We start from the raw sequence: 21,846 nt of genomic DNA on the forward strand, positions 1-21,846 counted from the left end.
ATTAATACTAACAATTAACAAATTACAATTTCGGCTTTTGCGCACAATCAAGCTACTCTTAAGGCTAAAAATTTTTAATTTCTCCATATTTTTCCATCCCCACACTTGAGATTTACATTGCCCTCAATGTAACTCGGATTTTCAAAAAAAGATGCAAACACAGGATATTCATACCAATGGCAATCCAAATGACAACCAATTACCCATCTCCAGATTTAAATAAAGTTGCATACCATTAAACGAAACACATAAAGTTTTAAACAAAAACATAAACATAAACACCACCCGCACTACCAAAAAGTTCATCACGCCACCCGACCACCCATAACACAATTATTAAACAGTCAACAAAGTATAAAAGATAGAGAGAGACACGTGGACCTGATCAGCAGATCAGCGAGTGCTCAAAAATATGGCGATTGCGGGTCACCAAAGATAGATCTCATAGTGTCCATGACACCAGAGAAGTTAAACACATCTGACGAGCTTCCCGCACCAGCATTATGAGCTACATCTGCACGAGGATCCACCCACCTCGAATGATGAATCTGAGGTGGTGGATAGTGTGTACTCCTATCAAACTGCCCCAAAGATGAGTAGTCAATCATCGGTGGATTATTCACCACCGGCTCACACCGATGCTACGCTGTATGTGCCCGACTCTGGCGATCATCCTTATATCGATCATTGATTTCTTGCTGCTAGTTATACGTGTGGGTTTGATTCCACGCTTCCACTCGATCATATAATCTCCGGTTCTCTCTCCGCTGCATCTCTGCGTTCCGATTCTGTTGGTTAAATATGATATGAAACTCACTGCCCCAACTACCATAGACCGGTGGCCTCGAAGCTTGTAACCAGTCAACCATTCCTGCATCATCTTGCACCATCTCGTGTGGAAGTTGAGTCGGGACATGTTGTGGCTGCCCCGATGAACTCCCCCTTGATCACTTCTCACTGCCGGTCGTGGAGTTGGATGACCCCGACCAGCCAGAAAAGACATATACGGTTCCTCAATCACATTCTCACCATTCCCATTCTTCAATTCCTTCAGCTGCACTTGTGTATCAAAGTGTTGGAGATAAACATATCCTCCTTCCTCATGGTATATCAAACTTTCTTTCTGCAACTGATCGTTATCAAAAGGACGCGGAGTCTTCTCAACCGTTGGTGTATCCACTCGAATCGCTCCCTTTGCCTTCAACAAAGTTGTAATCAACCGACAGTGTGGGATAATTAACTTTAACTTCGTTTCTCTTGCCCTCCAGATATTCATCATAACCAAATACCGGTACGAAATCTTTGGTGTACCCGTCATCAATGCATGCAACACGGGAATTTCCCATTTTCTAACCTGAGTTTTGTCACCCCGTTTCGGCATTACATTAGATACCATCAATTAGCTTCATGGAAAGGCTATAGAAGAGCTGCGGAAGAGGTGAAGATGGCAAGGCAGAACAGTTTAACGGGATTACCGACATTTCATGGAAAGGCTACAGAAGAACCATATTTACACTTGAGTGATTTCAACTCGATATGCGCACTCATCTCGAGTCAAGGTTTTATTGCGGAAGAGGTGAAGATGGTAGTTTTCCAGTTCAGTTTGAAAGACGCGGAAAAGCAGTGGTTTCTCTCGTTGCCATCAGCTAGTATCTTCACTTGGGGAGACTTGGCACAACAGTTTTTAGACGAGTATTATACACCCCAGAGAATCACAGAGGCCCGCAACAACATTCGAAACTTTCAGCATATCACCGGTGAAACTTTCTATGAATCATTTCAAAGGTTTAAACGATTGTTGAGGACTTGTCCACATCATGGGATTGCCTTATGGGAATTGATAAAGGCATTCCATGATAGTCTCTAAAATGATGTTGTTCGTGACCTCCAAGCCACCACGAATGGATCTTTCCTTGCAAATGACGAAAACGAGGATTGGGGACATTTGGAGAGACACGCGAGTAATTCGAAGAGACAAGCACAGTCGAACAGGATGTCAAAAAGATCAGTGGTCAAAGCAGTTGAAAGTCATGGATCAGATGATAGAATGGATAGATTGGAAAAAAAGATGGATAGGTTGTTGATTGCAGGTGTACAAGAAGCCGGAAAGTCGGGTAAAACATATCCGGTATGTGAAGGTTGTGGTGAATTAGGACACGAGGTTGCGAGTTGTGGGGTTGTGCAAGATAAGGAAATTGAAGAAGAAGAGGTCAACTTTGTGCAGGGTGAAAGGAAATACAATAATATGAACTCAAATACTTATCATCCGGGCCTCAGGAATCATCCAAACTTCAGCTATGGAAACCCGAACACACAACAGAAACCGAATTTTCAAGGCAGTTCTCAGAAGACAGGTTATCAGTCGAACCAAAAACAGTATGGTAATGGTTCGAAAAGCGGTCAGAGTGGGTACAATCAAAGAGATTCTGTGGGTTACAATAAGGGTTATCAAAAGAGTTATCAGCAGGGGCAAGGGAATTCTTCGGGGAACAAAGAGGAATCACTTAAGGATGTGGTAGAGTTATTGAAGCAAATGAAGGCGGATCAAGAGACTAAGAATAAAGCATTGAATCAGAGGTTGGAGCTTCAAGAGAAGGCAAATGCTACGAGAGATAAACAAGTGAGTCAACTGGCTGAAGAAATAGCAAGCCTAAAGCGTAATCCATCCAAATTACCGAGTGACACTTTGAAGAATCCTAGCCACCAGAATAACAGTTCTACTAGTAGGAAGAATACCCACATCAACCAGGTAAATACCCTTAGGAATTGTAAGGTTTATGATAACGGGGTAAATCTACCATCCTCCTTTATTGAAGGAATGGTGGAAGATTTGGGAGAAAATGGGAACAGTGAAGGTGGAGATTATCCAAATAAATAAACCGAAAACGTTAATTAATAAAAATTTAAACAAATTGGTAAAAAAAAAAAGAAACACCAACCATCAAGGAGACGGGGCCCACGGGTAAAACTGTCCCGTTTCCTCAAGCGTTGGTGAATCCCGCAACATTATCACCAAAGAAGAGGGGCCCACAACAGGAGGAAATGTGGGAAGTTTTAAACAAGTAAAATTAATTTACCCCTCATTGATGCTATTAAACAAGTCCCCGCATATGCAAACTATTTGAAGGACTTGTGTACTCAGAAGCGAACTCATAAGATGCCCAAACAGGTTGACTTAACAACCAATGTGAGTTCGGTTTTGATGGGAATCCTCCCACCCAAGTTACAAGATCCGGGAACGCCAATAATACCCATTCAAGTGTGCGATTTTAAAAATGACAAGGGCGTTATTAGATCTTGGAGCAGGAGTGAGTATTCTTCCGGGAAGCTTATATGACCAATATGACTTTGGTCCACTTCGAAAAGCCGACACCACCGTGGTGTTAGCTGATTTGACACTTAAGCTTCCTAGGGGAATTGTTACTGATGTGATTGTTATGATTGAGGATTTTTATTACCCGGTCGACTTTCTGGTTCTAGATTATGTTACAATTGACCCAAAACGGCAGCCGAACGTGATTCTCGGTAGGCCCTTTTTGGCAACAACTAATGCTTTAATAAACTGCAAAACCGGAGTAGTCGACATGGCTTTTGGGAATAAAAATCTTAGGTTAAATGTTTTTTCAAACGTATCTAACCCTCTGGTGAGTGATGAATGCTTCGCGGCTGACATCATTGACGGGTTGAATCCTCATGAAAATGAGGAAGAAACCACAGAGGAGTGTGTTATTTGCTGCAGGACTGCAGTTGAGCATTCACATCAGTTGGAGAAGGAAGAAAAAGAGGTGGAAATCTATGCTGCAAGCATCGGAAAACCGCAATGGTCTCAACAGGTAGAGAAATTACCGGACACTATCGACTCTAAATTGAGACCGTCACTTGAGAGTCCACCGACAGTTGAATTGAAGAAACTCCCAAAACACCTCAAATATGTGTTTTTGGGAGACAACGATACTTTACCCGCCATCATAGCCTCAAACTTAGAAGAAACGCAAGAAAAGGCTTTGATAGAAGTTTTGAAAGAGTATAAAGCAGAAATTGGGTGGACGATTGCAGACTTGAAGGGAATTAGTCCGTCTATCGTGATGTAAAAGATTATCACGGATCCTGAGGTGAAACCCACACATGATGCACAAAGACGGTTAAATCCGAACATGCGGGAAATAGTGAAGAAAGAAGTCCTGAAGTGGTTGGATGCGGGAATCATTTTCCCTATCTCGGACAGTACTTGGGTAAGTCCAACACAAACGGTTCCAAAGAAGGCGGGCATTCAGATAACCCGTAATGAAAAAGGTGAAGAAATTGCTACCCGACCGGTGACCGGGTGGCGGATTTGTGTTGATTACCGAAAATTAAACACCGCGACATCTAAAGACCATTTCCCTCTACCGTTCATTGACCAAAAAATCGAAAAATTATCAGGTCAGAAATTTTATTGCTTTTTAGATGGCTACTCGGGATACAATCAAATTGCAATCCACCCCGATGATCAACATAAGACCACTTTCACGTGTCCATACGGTACTTTCGCATTTAGACGAATGCCTTTTGGCTTGTGTAATGCCCCGGCCACCTTCCAAAGGTGCATGATGAGTATCTTCTCAGATATGGTCAGGGAATCACTTGAAATTTTTATGGACAATTTTTCTATTTTCGGCTCATCTTTTGATTCATGTTTAAACGAATTAACAAAGGTTTTAAAAAGATGTGTGGAAACGAATTTGGTCTTAAGTTGGGAAAAGAGCCATTTCATGGTTTAAGAGGGAACGGTTTTAGGACATGTCATCTCGAGTAGGGGGATCGAGGTTGACCGGGCAAAAGTTAATGTCATATCTAATTTTCCACATCCTACAAATGTTAAAGTGATCCGGTCATTTTTGGGACATGCCGGATTTTACCGACGGTTCATAAAAAATTTTAGTGTCATCACAAAACCGTTGTGTAATTTGCTTTTAAAATATGTGCTATTTGTTTTTAATGAAGATTGTTTAAATGCATTTAATGTTCTTAAAAACAAACTGGTTGAAGCCCCAATTTTGCTATCACCTGATTGGTCACTTCCATTTGAAATTATGTGTGACTCAAGTGATTATGCGGTTGAGGCTGTTTTGGGTCAACGGGTGGATAAGAAGCCCGTTGCCATATACTATGCAAGCAAAACCCTTTCTGATGCTCAAATAAACTACACAACTACAGAAAAGGAGTTGCTCGCAGTAGTATATGCTTTGGATAAGTTTAGATCTTATATTTGTGGGAGCAAGGTTATTGTGTTTTTTCATATCACAGTGCAGTCAAGTACCTGATGGAAAAGAAGGATGCAAAGCCGCGCTTAATTAGATGGATTTTGTTGATCCAAGAGCTTGACGTGGAGATTCGTGATAAGAAAGGAAGCGAGAATGTGGTTGCTGATCATCTGTCGAGACTGACGGGTCAAGAGGAAGACAATACCAGGGCGATAAATGAATCATTCCCGGACGAACAATTGTTTGTTGTTTCCACATTACCATGGTATGCTGACATCATTAATTTTCTTGTTGCAGGTACCATCCCAGAATTTTGGCCCAAGAAAAAGAAACATCAATTCATGTCTAAGGTGAAGCAATACGTGTGGGAAGACCCTGATTTGTTCAAGATTGGGGCTGATCAAGTCTATCGGAGATGCATTCCAGATAAGGAGATTCGAAGTGTGCTGTCACACGCACACTCACTCGCATGCGGTGGACATTTTAGCGGGCAGAAAATGGGTCATAAAATTTTAGCTTGTGGTTTTTATTGGCCTAGTTTATTTAAAGATGCAGCAGAATATGTTAAGAACTGTGTGAGATGTCAACAGTTAGGTAGCATGTCCAGGAGGAACGAGATGCCCATGCAACCAATCCTCGTCGTGGACATCTTTGATGTTTGGGGAATTGATTTTATGGGCCCGTTCCCAAACTCCTTCAGGAATTACTATATTTTGGTGGCGGTTGAATATGTTTCAAAATGGGTTGAAGCAATCGCTACCAAAACAAATGACCACGCCGTTGTTTGTAAATTTGTCCAATCAAACATTTTTTTCGAGATTTGGCGTCCCTCGCATTATTATTAGTGACGGGGGGTCCCATTTTAAAAACTTTAATTTTGGCAAATTACTCAAACGGTATGGCGTAAACCACCGAATAGACAAACCATACCATCCTCAAACGAGTGGTCAGGTGGAGGTATCTAATAGACAAATTAAAGAAATTTTACAAAAAACGGTAAGACCTGATATAAAAGACTGGTCAACAAAACTGAACGATGCTTTATTGGCTTACCGTACTGCTTTTAAAACACCAATTGGTACCACTCCCTATCGGTTGGTTTACGGGAAAGGGTGTCATTTACCTGTGAAACTTGCCAATCGTGCTTTATGGGCCGTGAAAATGGTTAATCTAGATTATGAGTGTGCAGGTAAAGAAAGAAAGTTGAATATATGTGAGCTAGAGGAGTTGTGGGATGAAGCGTATGAGTGCGCGTGAGCATATAAAGACCGGATGAAGCAAGTGCATGATACAAAGATTAAGAGGAAAACTTTTGAAGAAGGACAACGGGTTTGGTTATACAATTCGAGAGCAAAACTATTCCCGGGTAAGTTAAAGAGTAAGTGGATGGGACCGTATCAAGTGAAGCGTGTCGGTCAGTTTGGCGAGGTCGAAATTGAAGATTTTGACGATCACCTAAGGCAGGTAGTGAATGGGCATCGGTTTAAACCATATTTGGAAGATGCGGACTTGAATAAAAGCATACACGAGTCGGTGGTGAGCTTTATAGCTACTGCACCATCATATTCAGCCGAGTAATCCAGGTAACGTCGGGCTGAAGACTTTAAATTCAGCGCTTCTCGGGAGGCAACCCGAGCATTTTTTTTATTTTTGTTTTTGTTAATCTTTTTGTTAAAAAAAAATTGCCGTTGAACGTAGCTTACGGTCTCCCAACCGTAGCTTACGGTCGGACCGTAGCTTACGGTCGGGATTTTTTTTCAGATTTCCGATAAAAAAAAACTAATAATAATAATAAATAATTAATTAATTATTAATATTATTCTCTTTAACCTCCACCACAAGATTCACTTAACTCTTTCTCTCCTTATTCTTCTTATTTCTTTCTTCTTCTTCATCTACTTCCTCTCTTCCACCCAAGAACACCAAACACCCACAACCCTAACTCCTTCAATTCTTACCCAAATCTCGGGATTCCGGACTCTAAGCTCATTATTTTTTGAGAGGAACTCACCTATGGTGTCGGTTTTCATTAATTGTTGCTCGACTTTTTCCGGATTCGTGAAGGTGTGAAGAACCCTAAAAATCAAATTTGGGGATTTTCAAGTTTAAGTGTTTTTTATTGTAATTGAAGCTTAGGACATCAACTTTCTTCACTAAAAAGTATGTGTTTCACATAATTTTAATTTGATGAAGCCTAAGGTTAGTGATGAAGTTCAAGTTTTACTCTATGCATATTGATTGAGGTTAGGGATTGTTATGGTGAGAATGTCTCCACACTTGTAAGATTATATTTGTTAAGGGATGAGTTTATGGGTGTTATGGGTTATAATGAGTTGGTTATGATAGCTTGTTAAAATTTTGCAAGATGAAAATTGATAATAAAGTGATTGATGTTAATATTACTAATGGAACATGTTGGGTTAATGACATAGATCAACTTTTACAAGTTAGAGTTTGAAGTGGTTTTATAAACATTGAATCAACAAGTCATACACCCATAACCAAAAACAAGTGTGGGGATAGTTGGAAGGTTTATCTTGTTAGTTGACTTGCATTTTTTGCTTGATTGTGATTGTGTAGGATGGGAAGGACCGGTGAGACTAGAAAAAACCCGCCAAGGAACAAAGGGAAGGCTGCCTTATCATCGGCCGACCCACCGCCTTTGCCCAAGAGAAGACTAATTTTGCGGGATTATGAGGATGAGGATGAGCCCATGCATGAGCCATATGAAGATGAGGGAGTGGCGCCTCCCCTTAAGCCAATCTGCGGTGGGGGCCCATTATCGGGAATGGACCCGAATTGGCAAGCGGAATTATATAATGACGCGATAGCAAAACTGAAAAACAAGATAGATGGGTTTATGTGTGAGAAGCGGGTTTCACAGAATCTATTGAGGCTATTTGGTATCATAACCATGTTTGAAAACTTGGGTTGGGAGGCAGCATTGAAGTGTTATGATAATGAAGATAAGAGAATTTACATGGATGCGATTCAAGAGTGGGTTGCCTCGTTGAGAGTTGATTGGGGAAATGATCCATACAAAACTATGAGGTTGATTGGGATAGCAAATAACAAAGAGGTGATTATGTCATTGGACACCTTGCGAAGGATAGCACCATTTAAAAATAAAAAAAAAAAACTTTTTTTCGTCAGACCAGACCGTAAGCTACGGCCTGGCCACCGTAAGCTACGGTCAGACCAATCTGCCTTACGGTCTGCCATCATAAATCTTGTTTTCTTCATAGAATCTTCGTTTCAACTCTGTTTTCCTCCCCGTTTGCGGCCACGTCTTCGTATTTCAATTCTCTATCTTATCATGGATCATCACTTTCATTTCCACTCCATCATGAATGCTCTAAATTAGCTTCTTTAAGCTCCGTTAAGCTCCGCACACCTGTAAACATAAAACCTATCAAAGTATTTGTGTTCGTTACATATAAACAAGTAAAACACACAATATAAAACACTTAAAGCTTGTACTTTTACCCACACATCAATAACACGCCTCTTAAAACCAACAACCATAATTCTAATTTAGTTATCTACTAATTACAAAAATACTCAACAGACAGCCTCTAATCATCATAGAATAATTAACTGAAATAGTGAATGAAGCATACCGTAAATATTGGCAATGGAAAGATTGAAATTGCTAGTCATGAATGATTGTAACCTGCCTCATGTGACTATTTAGTGAAATCTGAAAATAAATTAAACATAATATTATTGAAGTTAATAATGCATTCCTACATCAGAAGACCCTTTGGTATGTTCATATTTTGATAAATCTCAGTTCTAGCCCTGACTGTTTGAAAGTTGCCATTTTGAAAAATGCAACGATTCCATTTTAAAGAAACATTTCAAGTTCAGTTACATAATTGCTCATTATCATTAAAACAAATAAGTTATCTTTCAAAAAAAAGATAATTACATATATAATTTAATGATGGTGTTTCACTCCATGAATTACTTGTGACTCTCCTAAAGTGTCCTTCCATAATAAAAATTAAAACATAACAAAAAAATATGTTTATTAAATTCACATGAACTACTTAACATGGTTAACGAATTAATAAAAATGGAGACATATTTCATCAATTTTAGAATTTGAATGTAAGCTTACCATTGACATTTAAGAGATGTTTGATGCCTTGTCACACTAATGGTTCATGAGTTGAGAATTAATACTGAATAAAGAGATTTTATTTCATTTCTTGGACCGCAAAATCCAACAGGATGAATAGCATCTATCCATACAAAGTAAAGATCAACCTAATAATAATTAATAAACATGCATAAGATAAAATGTATTGATCAAGTATTATTATCAGCTGTTAAAAAACATTCAATGGCTCAATTGACCTCATTAAAGTGTATGATTAATGATTCTTGCCTTCTGAAGCATCTATTTGAACTCAATAACTCAGAAAAACCATTAATAAAAACAACTTAGTCAAAATCTTAACAATGAGAACTAAACAAAAAAAAAAGATTAAAAGAGGGCTAATGAACTCACCTTACGTGCTTACACATTTCGCTAACTTTCCACACGCTTGTCCGAGTTCGTTTTAAGTCTAAACGACCACTATTGTTGCAAACCGTAACAAATGCAGGTAGCTTAATCCCTGACTGATCGCTTTTAATCCTTCGTTGTTTCAGTCCTCGGATCCCTTATCACCACTGCCTTGCCATCGAGTACAGCCGTTGTGAATAACTTTATGCTCGAATTGAACCCGTTGCGCACTGCCTTATTTTCTCCACTGTACTGCCACCGGGAACCAACACTACATACCCCACCTTTCGTCATCCAAAAAAGCAGCAACACATTACCGTTCACCGCCTTTTTTCTTCTCTTTTTAGTTACGCTAGTGATCTCTCTCTCTCTCTCTCTCGCTTTTGTGAGATCTAAATGGTTCTCTAAATTCAGTTATATATCCATTTAATCAACTCCAATAACTACATTTTAAGTTTTGAAAACCAAATATTGGTGATTGCTTATACGATTTCGTATTTAACTATGCGATGTGAATAATCAAGATTAGCGATAGTAACATGGAATTGAGTACGCATTAATGAAACTACAGTTCCCCCAATTAATTAAGATAAAATAGAATTAAGAACTAGAAATATCTTGTTACCTAGTGAGCAATTATGACATATGAGAGTCCCTGTAATAAAAAAGGAAGTGTATAAAAGACAAGCCTTAGACTACTCAGCTGCCAAGCACCATGTAGCAGAACCAACATCAAACAACATCAAGTCACCAACGATGATCAAAAGCTGTTATAATCACAAAATATCACACACGATTAAAGGGAACCATAAAGGAAACTACAACCTGAAAAGGCGAAACAATATCAAATAACAATCAAACTTCTCCATATATCAAAATGACAAACAGATTAAACCTAACAATCATGTCAACATATTAAATCTAATAGTAAAAAATCTTACTAGGTAAAAACTAAAACAAAAAGTTAATCAATAGCAATATGCGAGTAAACACAAATTGTAGGTAAATATTAAACTACAATCAGTGCTTTTGTCACATATAGGTTACAATTAACATACGTGAACTAACACAACAAGTAAGAGATGCACCAATTTATGCTGGAACCCTAGAATTGGTCAATTCCTTGCATCTAACAATCAACAATCAAGCTTCTCCATATATCAAATTGACATATGCAGACAACGTTCAGTTTAAGTATAATTTAAGACTGAAATTGATACTATACCTACGAAGATGATGTTATTAGTTCCGTTGAGTATTCAGACCGAGTATAATAGTGAGTAATCAGATGATCGGAGCCACAAAACACTCCTAATCAGCAGATACAGTGACGTACTTATGAATCCAGATCCGTAATCGCAATGCAACATATCAGTAATCAACGATGCAAAGCGTGAATTGACGACGATGCAGAGCAATCAGACGAATGGTGTGTCAAATTCTTTTGCAGAGCCTTTGTATGAGATTAAACATGACCCGGCCCAGTAAAAAGGGTAGCCCGTGTTTTTTTTTTAAGTTTCATTGAAACTAAAATGATGACAAATAAATTCGTGTCATCGCCTTTTCAAATTTTACAAAAGATGATATAGTTTTAATGACATGCGACTTTTACTTGTCATAAAATGATTGTGTGTCATGTTTCGCATGTCATTAAAGGTACATTTTCTAGTAGTGGGGAAATACTGGCGGTTTAAACATATATATCAATTTGGTTTGGGTCAAAACATGATATAAATCAATTTGGTTTGAGTCAAAATGAAGTTTAGTTGAAAAATGCTGTTTTAGAAAGAAGTATACAAATATGTTCACCCGCTATAACTTTTTTGTCATAACTGGTGGTGTGGTTGCGGCTGTGGTGGTGGAGATTCCTACAAGGTGGAGTCGAGTGGCTATGATGTTGTTCTTGGGGACGGAGGCAAAGTTCTAGGTGGCGACTGGTGATTGGGTGTGTATAACTGAATACATTTGATTACTAGTTTAAAGAATCACGGGCATTTCTACAAATTTGTTAATCAATTGTATGTGATTGCATATACATGATAGAGGGGATGATAATGACGTAAAGCTTTATATGACATACATATTGAGTGAGGACCAAGGTGACATGTACCAATATTTAAGTCTAATAAAAATAGTATGCTAATGTTAGACGGCAATGCGGAAGCAACAACACGAATACAAACAAGCTATGCACACAAGATTATCAAGCTGTAAACATAAAAAACAGTAAACAGTTAGGTCCTAGCGTGGGACCTAAATCCATAGCGTGCAACTAGATTATGTTATTATATATGCATGCAAAGATTACAGTTACATATTAGAGTTATGTATAAGATACTAGTTTGAGACCCGTGTATTACACAAATAATTGATGAAAATTTTAAAAGAGAAAATAATAATTTGCCTCCTATGCTTTAGTGGCACACAACGCGCAAAATCGAACTGGACCTATAGAGTGCTCCCGTCCATAAATCATAGGGAGGCAAATCATAACTTTCTCATTTTAAAATTTATACATTAAGAAATATACAATCAACAACGAACTTATCATATATTATTATTAATACAATTACAACTTACATTAAAATTACAGGAATTATAAAAGAATTCGTACGCAAATATTTTACAAATAAGAAAATTTCCATATACACTACATTTTTGGCTGTATTGGTCAGATTACCTTTTTACCAAGAATCAAAATCTTTATCACATGTCTGCTTGTAACTCTTGACAAGGCGGCGTATAGCTGTCCATGTGAGAACACAGGTTCTTTCAAGTAAAAATATATATGTTGGTTATTTTTTTATTGAATTGGATACTTTTAATAATATTATACTAACAAAATTTTAATACAAAGTATAATACTAATTGAATTAGAAGATAATTAAGCATGATACATTTGTTGCCATCAACCGATCTGTATTGAAATATTTCAAGTTTTTTAATTTATTACAATTAAAAGTCATTTAATCAAGGAGTATATAAAATTGTTGAAAGTATTATATAAGAAATGCAATTGGCAGAAATATGAAAAGACATACCAACATGTTTGCCATAGTTGTTAAAACGTTGATTACTGTATGAGTTAGCAAAGTACCACATGGTGTGTCATATATATAGTACTTGAAAATATTAGATAAAGAATGCTTTAAACTTTGAATACTAATCCCGTGTGATCAGTGATTATTTTAAGAAGAAGTTGCAATATTTAATTAAGTTGATATATCTCTATCTTTATAATTATTTAAAACAATTAGAAAATCATGATTGTAGTTTTCAAAATAATGAAATAATTCAGATTTACAGGAAACAATCATGGTAAATGAGTTTATCAGATAAATCAAAAAAAGTCATAATTAAAGCTTGATCATATTAGACCCTTGATTTATTCTTTAAAAAAATCTACCTAAAATAATCTATTGATTTATGTTTAGGGAAAATTGAAAATCAAATCACTCACATTTATATTAGTTAAAAGTGTCAAATAATGAATATATATAACTTGATTCATATCCCATGTGATTAGATAATTTTGTTTGAAAAGTTGCTGAAATATCACCTAATAAACCATGATTGTTTCCACACCTGTATATGTATTAATAAGGAAAAAAACATAATTTAATACTTTATTTTAAGGCTTAAAGCTAATAATTATTTGTATGATTAGAGTTTTAGAAAGAAAATCAGAATTGTAAGTTTCCAAAGTTTCAGCTAAAACTATAATGGTTTTAATGTTTACCTAAAATTCTCTTAATTTTAAAATTTTTAAATAAAGTGATTTTAAATGAAAATGTTAATCTTTGCACATTAAGCAAACTATGGTCTAACAAAAATACGATTAATGAAAAAACAAACAACTAATGGTATCTTAGTTATGAAAAAAAAGGATATATAATGAAAGTTTTAAACAGCTAATAAATCGTAATTGCAACATTCCAAATAAACAAATAATTCGAATTTTTAGGAAGTACGGTAATGAGATGACCAGATTCAAATTTATGTTTCTTGAATTTATATTTTTGAAAAAGGGTTAAAAAAGATAAGAATGACTTAGGGAGTGACACAAGTGTGTAATCTTTTATTATAATAGTAGATAGATTATGGTTAATTACTTTGTGACATAAACATGGGCTCAAGCCCAAAGCCTTCACAAACCCAACAACTAATAGAATAAATTATGTTTTTATACTTGGAAACCGAGTGCTAGTGGGTGTATTTGTGGAGGAGGTGCCAATGGTGATGGAGTAACGGTTGTGGTGTCGGGTTTATGTCACACCCCGCCACATACCAACCAATAAACGAGTAAGTAACCTGTTATGGCACACTATGGTCTGTCAGATACTCAGATCACCCGTAATTTTTAGTGTACGCCTACAAGTGATTCATACTAGCCCCACGACCTGTTCAGTAACATGTGTAAAAGAACATATCCGGATTACAAGCACTTATAGTGTGAGTGCACAAATCAAATCACTCACATTTATATTAGTATTTCTTAATTAGCTTATATTTTTAACACTTGGATAAAAACTTCTATCTCACAATCACATAAACATAACATATCAGATGTTTCCTTTAAAAGGCTCTGCCGCTACACATTTATTTAAACATATTTGTTGTTATATATCAGCTTAAAGAATTAATTAAAGATCCAAGGAAAGAAGTTATATATCTTAAGGCAATCTGGTATGTTTTTTTTGTGGCAGATGACTTGGTCATAACCCCATCATCGTCATTTGCGGCAATGTATACTACACACAAGTTAAATCTTGATACATCATCGTGGTTCCTAGATGAATTGAATATCTTGACTTATGAGCTTCGTCTAAGATTCGACCTCTAAGATCCCCATGGCGTGGGATCCACATACGGTCAAACCTAGTCTTAACACCATGCATGTTTTCTATCAACTCATCTTGCTGACCGAAAATCCTTTCTTTCTTCACTAGCCCTTCATCTACCAGCACCTCTGACTGCACTTTGATGATTTCTTCAAAAAGACTTCAATTCATAATCAACTGATGTGACTTCACTGTTGCAATGACTTCCTCATTTTTACAGCTTAGCGCATCGGCGACCACATTAGCTTTACCGGGGTAGTACTTGATATCACAGTCGTAGTACTTTATCAATTCTAACCATCTTCTCTGCCTCATGTTCAGCTCTTTCTGTTCGACAAAGTACTTCAAACTTTTATGATAAGTATAAATAGTACACTTAGTACCATACAGATAGTGTCTCCATATCTTAAGAGCGTGCACTAATGCTGCTAGCTCTAAGTCATGCGTCGGATAAGTACTTTTATGAACTTTCAACTGTCTGGACGCATAAGCTATAACCTTTACTTGTTGCATCAACACGCAACCTAACCCACGATGCGAAGCATCAGTACAAACAACCAAATCCTCGTCACCATCGGGTAAAGCAAGGATTGGAGCTTGCGTGAGTCTCTTCTTTAATTCCTCAAAAGCTTCATCCTGAAACTTACCCCAACTGAATACTACAGACTTTCGGGTCATACCGGTCAACGGTGGAGCTATGTTGGAGAAGCCTTCGATGAATCTCCTATAGTAGCCAACTAACCCTAAGAAGCTTCGTATATCAGTCGGGTTTCGCGGAGTCTTCCAATTTGTTATCGCTTCGTTCTTAGCTGGGTCGACGGTAATCCCTTCAGGATTTATCACGTTACCTAGGAATTTCACTTCTCGTAACCAGAATGCGCACTTCAAAAACATGGCGTACAACTTCTCTCCCTTCAGAACTTCCAACACTTCCCTTACATGCTCGACATGATCAGACTCGCTCTTTGAATAAATCAATATATCATCGATGAAGACGATAACCGACTTATCCAACATCAGCCGACTCACCCTATTCATCATGTCCATAAATGCTGCGGGAGCATTCGTTCGACCGAATGACATCACGAGGAACTCGTAGTGTCCATACCGCGTCCGAAACGCTGTCTTTGGGATGTCTGCCTCTTTCACCTTCATCTGATGATAGCCTGATCTGAGATCTATTCGTGAGAACCAACTTGAACCTTGCAATTGGTCAAATAGATCATCAATCTTTGGCAAAGGATATCTATTCTTTACCGTAAGCTTGTTTCAACTCGCGATAGTCTATGTACATCCTCATACTTCCATCCTTCTTCTTAACAAACAACATCGGTGCACCCCACGGGGAAACACATGGCCTTATAAAACCCTTGTCGAGTAATTCTTGCAGTTGGGATATCTGTTCTTTCATCTCGGACGGTGCTAGATGGTAAGGTGCTTTCACGATGGGCTGGGCACCTGGTATTAAATCTATCTGGAATTCTATCTCTCGCTCCGGTGGCAAACCCGGAAGATCCTTAGGGAATACTTCTGGGTAGTCGCGCACGATAGGAACGTCTTTCATTTCTTTCGTCTCAGACGTATCGTTGACAACATACGCCAGGTAGGCACCGCACCCTCGGCTTTCATCATCGAAATGACATTAAGTCCAGAACTTTCCTTATCACCATAAACCGTCACCGCACTACCATCCAAGGACTTTAGATTTTTTATCCTACTCTTACACACTGAGCTAGGGCTGAGCACGGTTCGGTTCCTAGGTGAAACCGAAACCGAAAATTCATTTTTTTTCATATATTAAAACCGTTCGGTTTCGGTTCGGTTATATTCGTTTTTTTTTTTATTTTTTCTTGTTTTTTTTTCATTCTATTAATTGTTTTATGCAACTAGTTCCTATGTACAAATATAAATATTAACATTACTATTCCTTTCACAAACTCTAATTTCTCTTACAAATCTATTGAACCAACAAACTCCTAATTTGTTTCGGTTGTTGTCGCATATGGCTTTGTATAAATATATTTAACAATCATTTAAATTATTTATTTTAATATACCAAATTAATAGGTCCGGTTCGGTTTTTTTCGTTATTTTTGAAATGGGTAACCGAACCGAAACCGAAATTTCGGTTTTCTAAAAAAACATAAAAAACCGCCGGTTAATGCTTCGGTTCGGTATTTCGGTTAATTCGGTTTCGGTTCGGTATTTCGGTTTTTTGCTCACCCCTAGTCTGAGCTTCATACTCAGACAACCAATCCATTCCCGAAACCACATCAAACCCTCCTAAGGTCATAACATACAACGTAACAGGGAACTCATGTCCCTCTAACTCTATCTTACAGTCCTTAACCATTTTCATTATTTTAACTGAAGTGTCACTAGAGGTTTCTACTACAAAGGTTTTAGACACTCGGAAACATTTCATTTTAGCTAGTTTACTAAATGTCATAGCTACAAAACTTCTATTCGCACCCGAATCGAATAATACGGAAGTAGATATACCATTCTATAAAAACGTACCTGTGACAACATCAGGGATCTGTCTAGCTTGTTCCTGGGTCAGCATGTAGGCTCTAGTCCTTGGCCTTTCTTGATCAGTGTCTTTCTTTCCACTTCCTCCAGCCTCACTATCGGTGCACTCTATTGCCATATGGCATGTCTTGCCACATTTATAACACGCGGGCTTTGCACTGCACTCATTGGCATAATGCTCTGCCTTCCCGCACTTATAACACACATTAGACCCAAGCCTGCATTCCCCACCATGAGCCTTCCCACATTTGTGACAAACATCAGAACTCCTATGCCACTTGCATTCCCCTCCGTGCATTTTACCACAAGTCTTGCACGACTTCTTCTCCCATACCTTATGCTTCTTGTCTCTAGGGTTCCATAATTGAGTACCGGGTCGTTTAGTAGGAGCGACCCATTTCTTATCCTTCTTCTCTTCCGCCATCACATCATCTGCCGACAAATCGTCGTAAACCATTTCTGCCAGCCTTACAGCAAAATCGAACGTACCAGGTCTACTAGCCTTGACCAAGACGCGAACATTCTGCGACAGTCCCCTAAGGTAACACTTGATCCGCTTGGCCTCAGTGTTCACCATGTCTGGCACCAACCTTGACATGCGGTTGAATTCAGTGGTGTATTCGCAGTGTGTCATCTTACCCGCCTTCAGACTCAAGAACTTCATTTCAACTCTTTCAACCTCCGCATCCGCACAAAACCTCTTCATCACAAATTCCTTCAGATCGTCCCACCTCGTAGCTTTGATCTCTTCTGGACTCTTCCTCTGCTCAATTAACTCCCACCAGTACATTGCTTCATCATCGAAAGACTGGGTAGCATAACCCACGGCTTAATCGGGACGGCACTCTCTAGTGCGGATAACCTTGTCCATAGTGGTTATCCATTGGAGAGTAGCGATTGCGTCTCCCAAACTGGTTAGCTTTGGCGGGTCACAACCTTTGAAGGACTTATAGTTGCACCCACCTCGGCCTCTTTTCCTATCATCAACCTTCACTGACTTAACCACACTTGATTCCTCCTTCTCCCTCTCATCATCCTTCTTACTCTTCTCCCCAGACTTCTCAGCTTTTCCATCGATTCTAGCGGACCCCTCAGGAGTCCAGTTCTTCACAGCAGTAGCTACATCTTGAACAATAGCTGCTTGAATTGCGGGATCCAGTTGAACCCCTTCGTTGTTGCTCGTGTTTTGTCCAGCTGCACTTCCTTCATCTCCCATGTTGGAAGTTGTCTCCACATAAGGTGGTCGGACAGTACATGGCCTGCCACGACGTCCAGTGCAACCTCCTGCCCTCACAACTTCTCCAGCTCCAGCCATCATATTTTAAAAGGGAAAACACAAACGTCATCACTCAAGGAACTATTTAGTAAAAGGATAGTAAGGCTAACAGGTAATAACAGTGGCCAGCTGTGATTAGCTGATCACGTTACTTTCTGTGTCCTATACACTTCCTCTTATGAGTCTATTTGTGCCAATTCTACTCTTAATCAGTTAACCAATCAAACAGTCAAGAATTCCTATCCCTAACACACACATATCCTTTCTTTAGAAATTGAGCTAACATTAACATTCATTATTCAACCATACACTTTACCGTTACTGAGCTTGCTTGAGTGACACATGGCATTCTTGAACTGGCATCTTCTTTTCTTTTCTTACTTAAATCTCATTCTCTGTACGAGTCTAAGCATGTAGGATGATTAAATCTCTCGAACTTTGCTCCAATACCAACTTGTAAGGCCCCGTTACCGGTGCCTCACTATTCACGTTTTATTTAATCATTAACATAGTTCTAAATATCAGAGTTAATAAAAACATTCACGGAATATTAAAACATTCATAAATCAGTACATAGTAATTCAAACATGTCTTAAAACATTCATCTTGTCTTTCAAAATCAAACATTAATTATAAAACATCATAAGTCTTCAGACGCCAGACTCTTATTCTTCTTCCATGTGCCCCCGCTCAAGCCAGCTGTCTCATCCTACTCACCTGTGTGCATAATAAAAGTCAGCTACGTTGAGTGAGTTGTAGTTAAGATACAATTAGTTCACATACATCACTATCCATACTACATAAAGAGCCTTCCGCCCTATAACCTCACAGATATTATAAGGGTCTGGTCCCCAACATCACAGATATTATTAGGGTCTGGTCCATACCCTCACCGATGTTATAAGGGTCTGGTCCCTATCCTCACATATATTATAAGGGTCCAGTCCCTATCCTCACATATATTATTAGGGTCTGGTCCCTATCCTCACATACATTATTAGGTTCCGGTCCCTTTTGTTCCGTGCAACCATATCATACCTTTCTTTACATACTTTCCTTAACAATACGTGCAATATCCGAAGATCGTTCACGTACTATCAATATAACATACATACATCATTCATACATGATATATAGCAATCATATCTTCATAACGAACTGACTATTATAACGAATATGTCTTCATGACGAATCATACCTTATAACGAACTGGTCCTTATAACGAATTTGGACTTATTCGTTTGGTCTGGTTAACCCTTATAACGAACCAGTCCTCATCACGAATTAGACCTTATAACGAACTGGTCATTAAAACGAATTGGACTTAACGAACTGGGGCTAGTTTGTCATTCTTTCATTAACGAATCAATTCATGAATTAATTCTAGTTCGTTAAACCTCCATTAACGAATTAGGTTTAGGTCAGAGAATGTCAGAAACATTCTCTAACATTTCGTTAACCACGTACCTCGTACCCGCTGCCTTTCCAGCACCGTCACCGCAGGAAAAGCGTATTTTTGCATCGTTTTCACCGTTTTTCGTCCCGTTCGATCCAGATCTGAGCTAGGGTGACCCCCTAGGCTCATCTTTTGATCGGCTTATACCCGATTCCACCCGGATCACGTGACTTTAACGGTTTAAGGGTGTCGGCTCGTCGTTTTACAACTAAATCTAATGGGTTTGAGTTCATACAATATCATACTATCATTACCTCGGATCGGTGCTCGGTTTACCCTTGGGTTCGGCTAGAGAGAAAAAGAGATACTAGAGAGAGAGCTTAAGTGTGTGTTTTGGGTGGTGTATAGAATATGTGAAATGAATGAATTAATGAGAATTTATGGTTTATATATTATGGATCATGGGCTTAAGCCTATGGTCTTTTCTTCTTTCCCCTTTTAACCCAAGTCCATAACTCATATCCATTTAACCCAACACAAGCCCGACTCATAGTAACTCACAACTTATTTTATTAACTGAAACGAGAAAACGGGATGTTACAAATAATCAATTAACATGTCTTTCAGTTGCGCGGGACTCTCAAATTCCATTGATACTATGGGTTTCGCCAATTTCCAATCCGGATTAGGAACATAACAAGGATACACAACATCTACATCCTCATAATCTTCATCCTCAACATCCTTTTCATAATCTTGTTCACTTCCACTCCAATCTTCTACGAAATTAAGATCAACTTCATCCCCATCATCGTTGTCAAAACAAAGTAAATCCAAGAAAGGATCATTAACATCATCATTATCACGTATAGTATCTTCTAAGTTCACCTGATAACGTAAATTTAATAAGGGATCATTAGTAACGGTTTATTAATCATCTTTTCACTGCTTGAAGTCGACTAATTTCTAATACTATCATATAGTAATTAGAGCTCTAAAGAAAACATAAATGTTTCATTAAAATTCATACATTAAAACAATAGACAACATATATTTTCTCTTTTGTATAGAATCCACTTTGTATAATCCTTGTACATCTCTGGTAAAAAAAAGTCCATACATTGCATAATGCATTCACTAGCCAAATCTATTAAAACGTACAAAATTCTTATAGTTGGATAGTTTTGTGAACCACTGTACACATTACAGTGTATACATGATCACATAATGCATTTTTAAATTAAATTTGTTTTTTATATTGTATCTTAACGTTTATAATAATTTATTATGTTAGGGTAACAACTTTTCATCGTTATCAGGTCTTAGATGCAACTCAAACTATCAATATGAAGTACGTGTGTTTGTATCTAACATTCAAGACCATCAAAACTATCAATATGAAGTACGTGTGTTTGTATCTAACATTCAAGACCATCAGTAAAGACTAAGTAAAGATTCTTTTATATTCATTCAATAAAAGATGGCTATATGATAATGCAATTTTGGTAAGTAATTATTTGTAAAAAAATTGTATGATGGACTGCTAACATGAAAAGGAAGTTTACATTCTGTTAACTAAATATTTGTAAAATTATATCGTAGTAGGTTAACAATTAATATTCCTAACAATGCTATAATAGTAACACATCTAATGTTTGCCCAAATTAACATAAAGCCCGATAATAAAAGACTTGCATATCACCGAACCGGCGCAACACGTGGGTAAAAATTCTAATTCCAACAGTAAATGATAAAAGTATCAACCAATCTCATAAAACCTAATAGCATATAGTTAACACTAATATAAATTTCCAATATACTAGTTTTCTTCACAAAAGTAACGCAAGTCTCACATAGGCATTTTATCAAGCATTTTATCGAGCAGTTGGCATGCACATATTAAGAAGTGAAGGTAAAATAAACATACCTTTTGTTCGATTGGTACTAAAGCCATGTTGTGATCATTGTTGGATATGTTGACTTCCTCCTCAACACTAGTTGCTAAATCTTGTTCTTGATTCAAAATCAATATTGATAAAGATGTG

Source organism: Bidens hawaiensis, unplaced genomic scaffold (assembly GCF_021521415.1).
Source record: "Bidens hawaiensis isolate Kalapana, Puna unplaced genomic scaffold, B.hawaiensis_p1.1 tig00009619_1, whole genome shotgun sequence".
Taxonomy (NCBI): Eukaryota; Viridiplantae; Streptophyta; class Magnoliopsida; order Asterales; family Asteraceae; genus Bidens; species Bidens hawaiensis.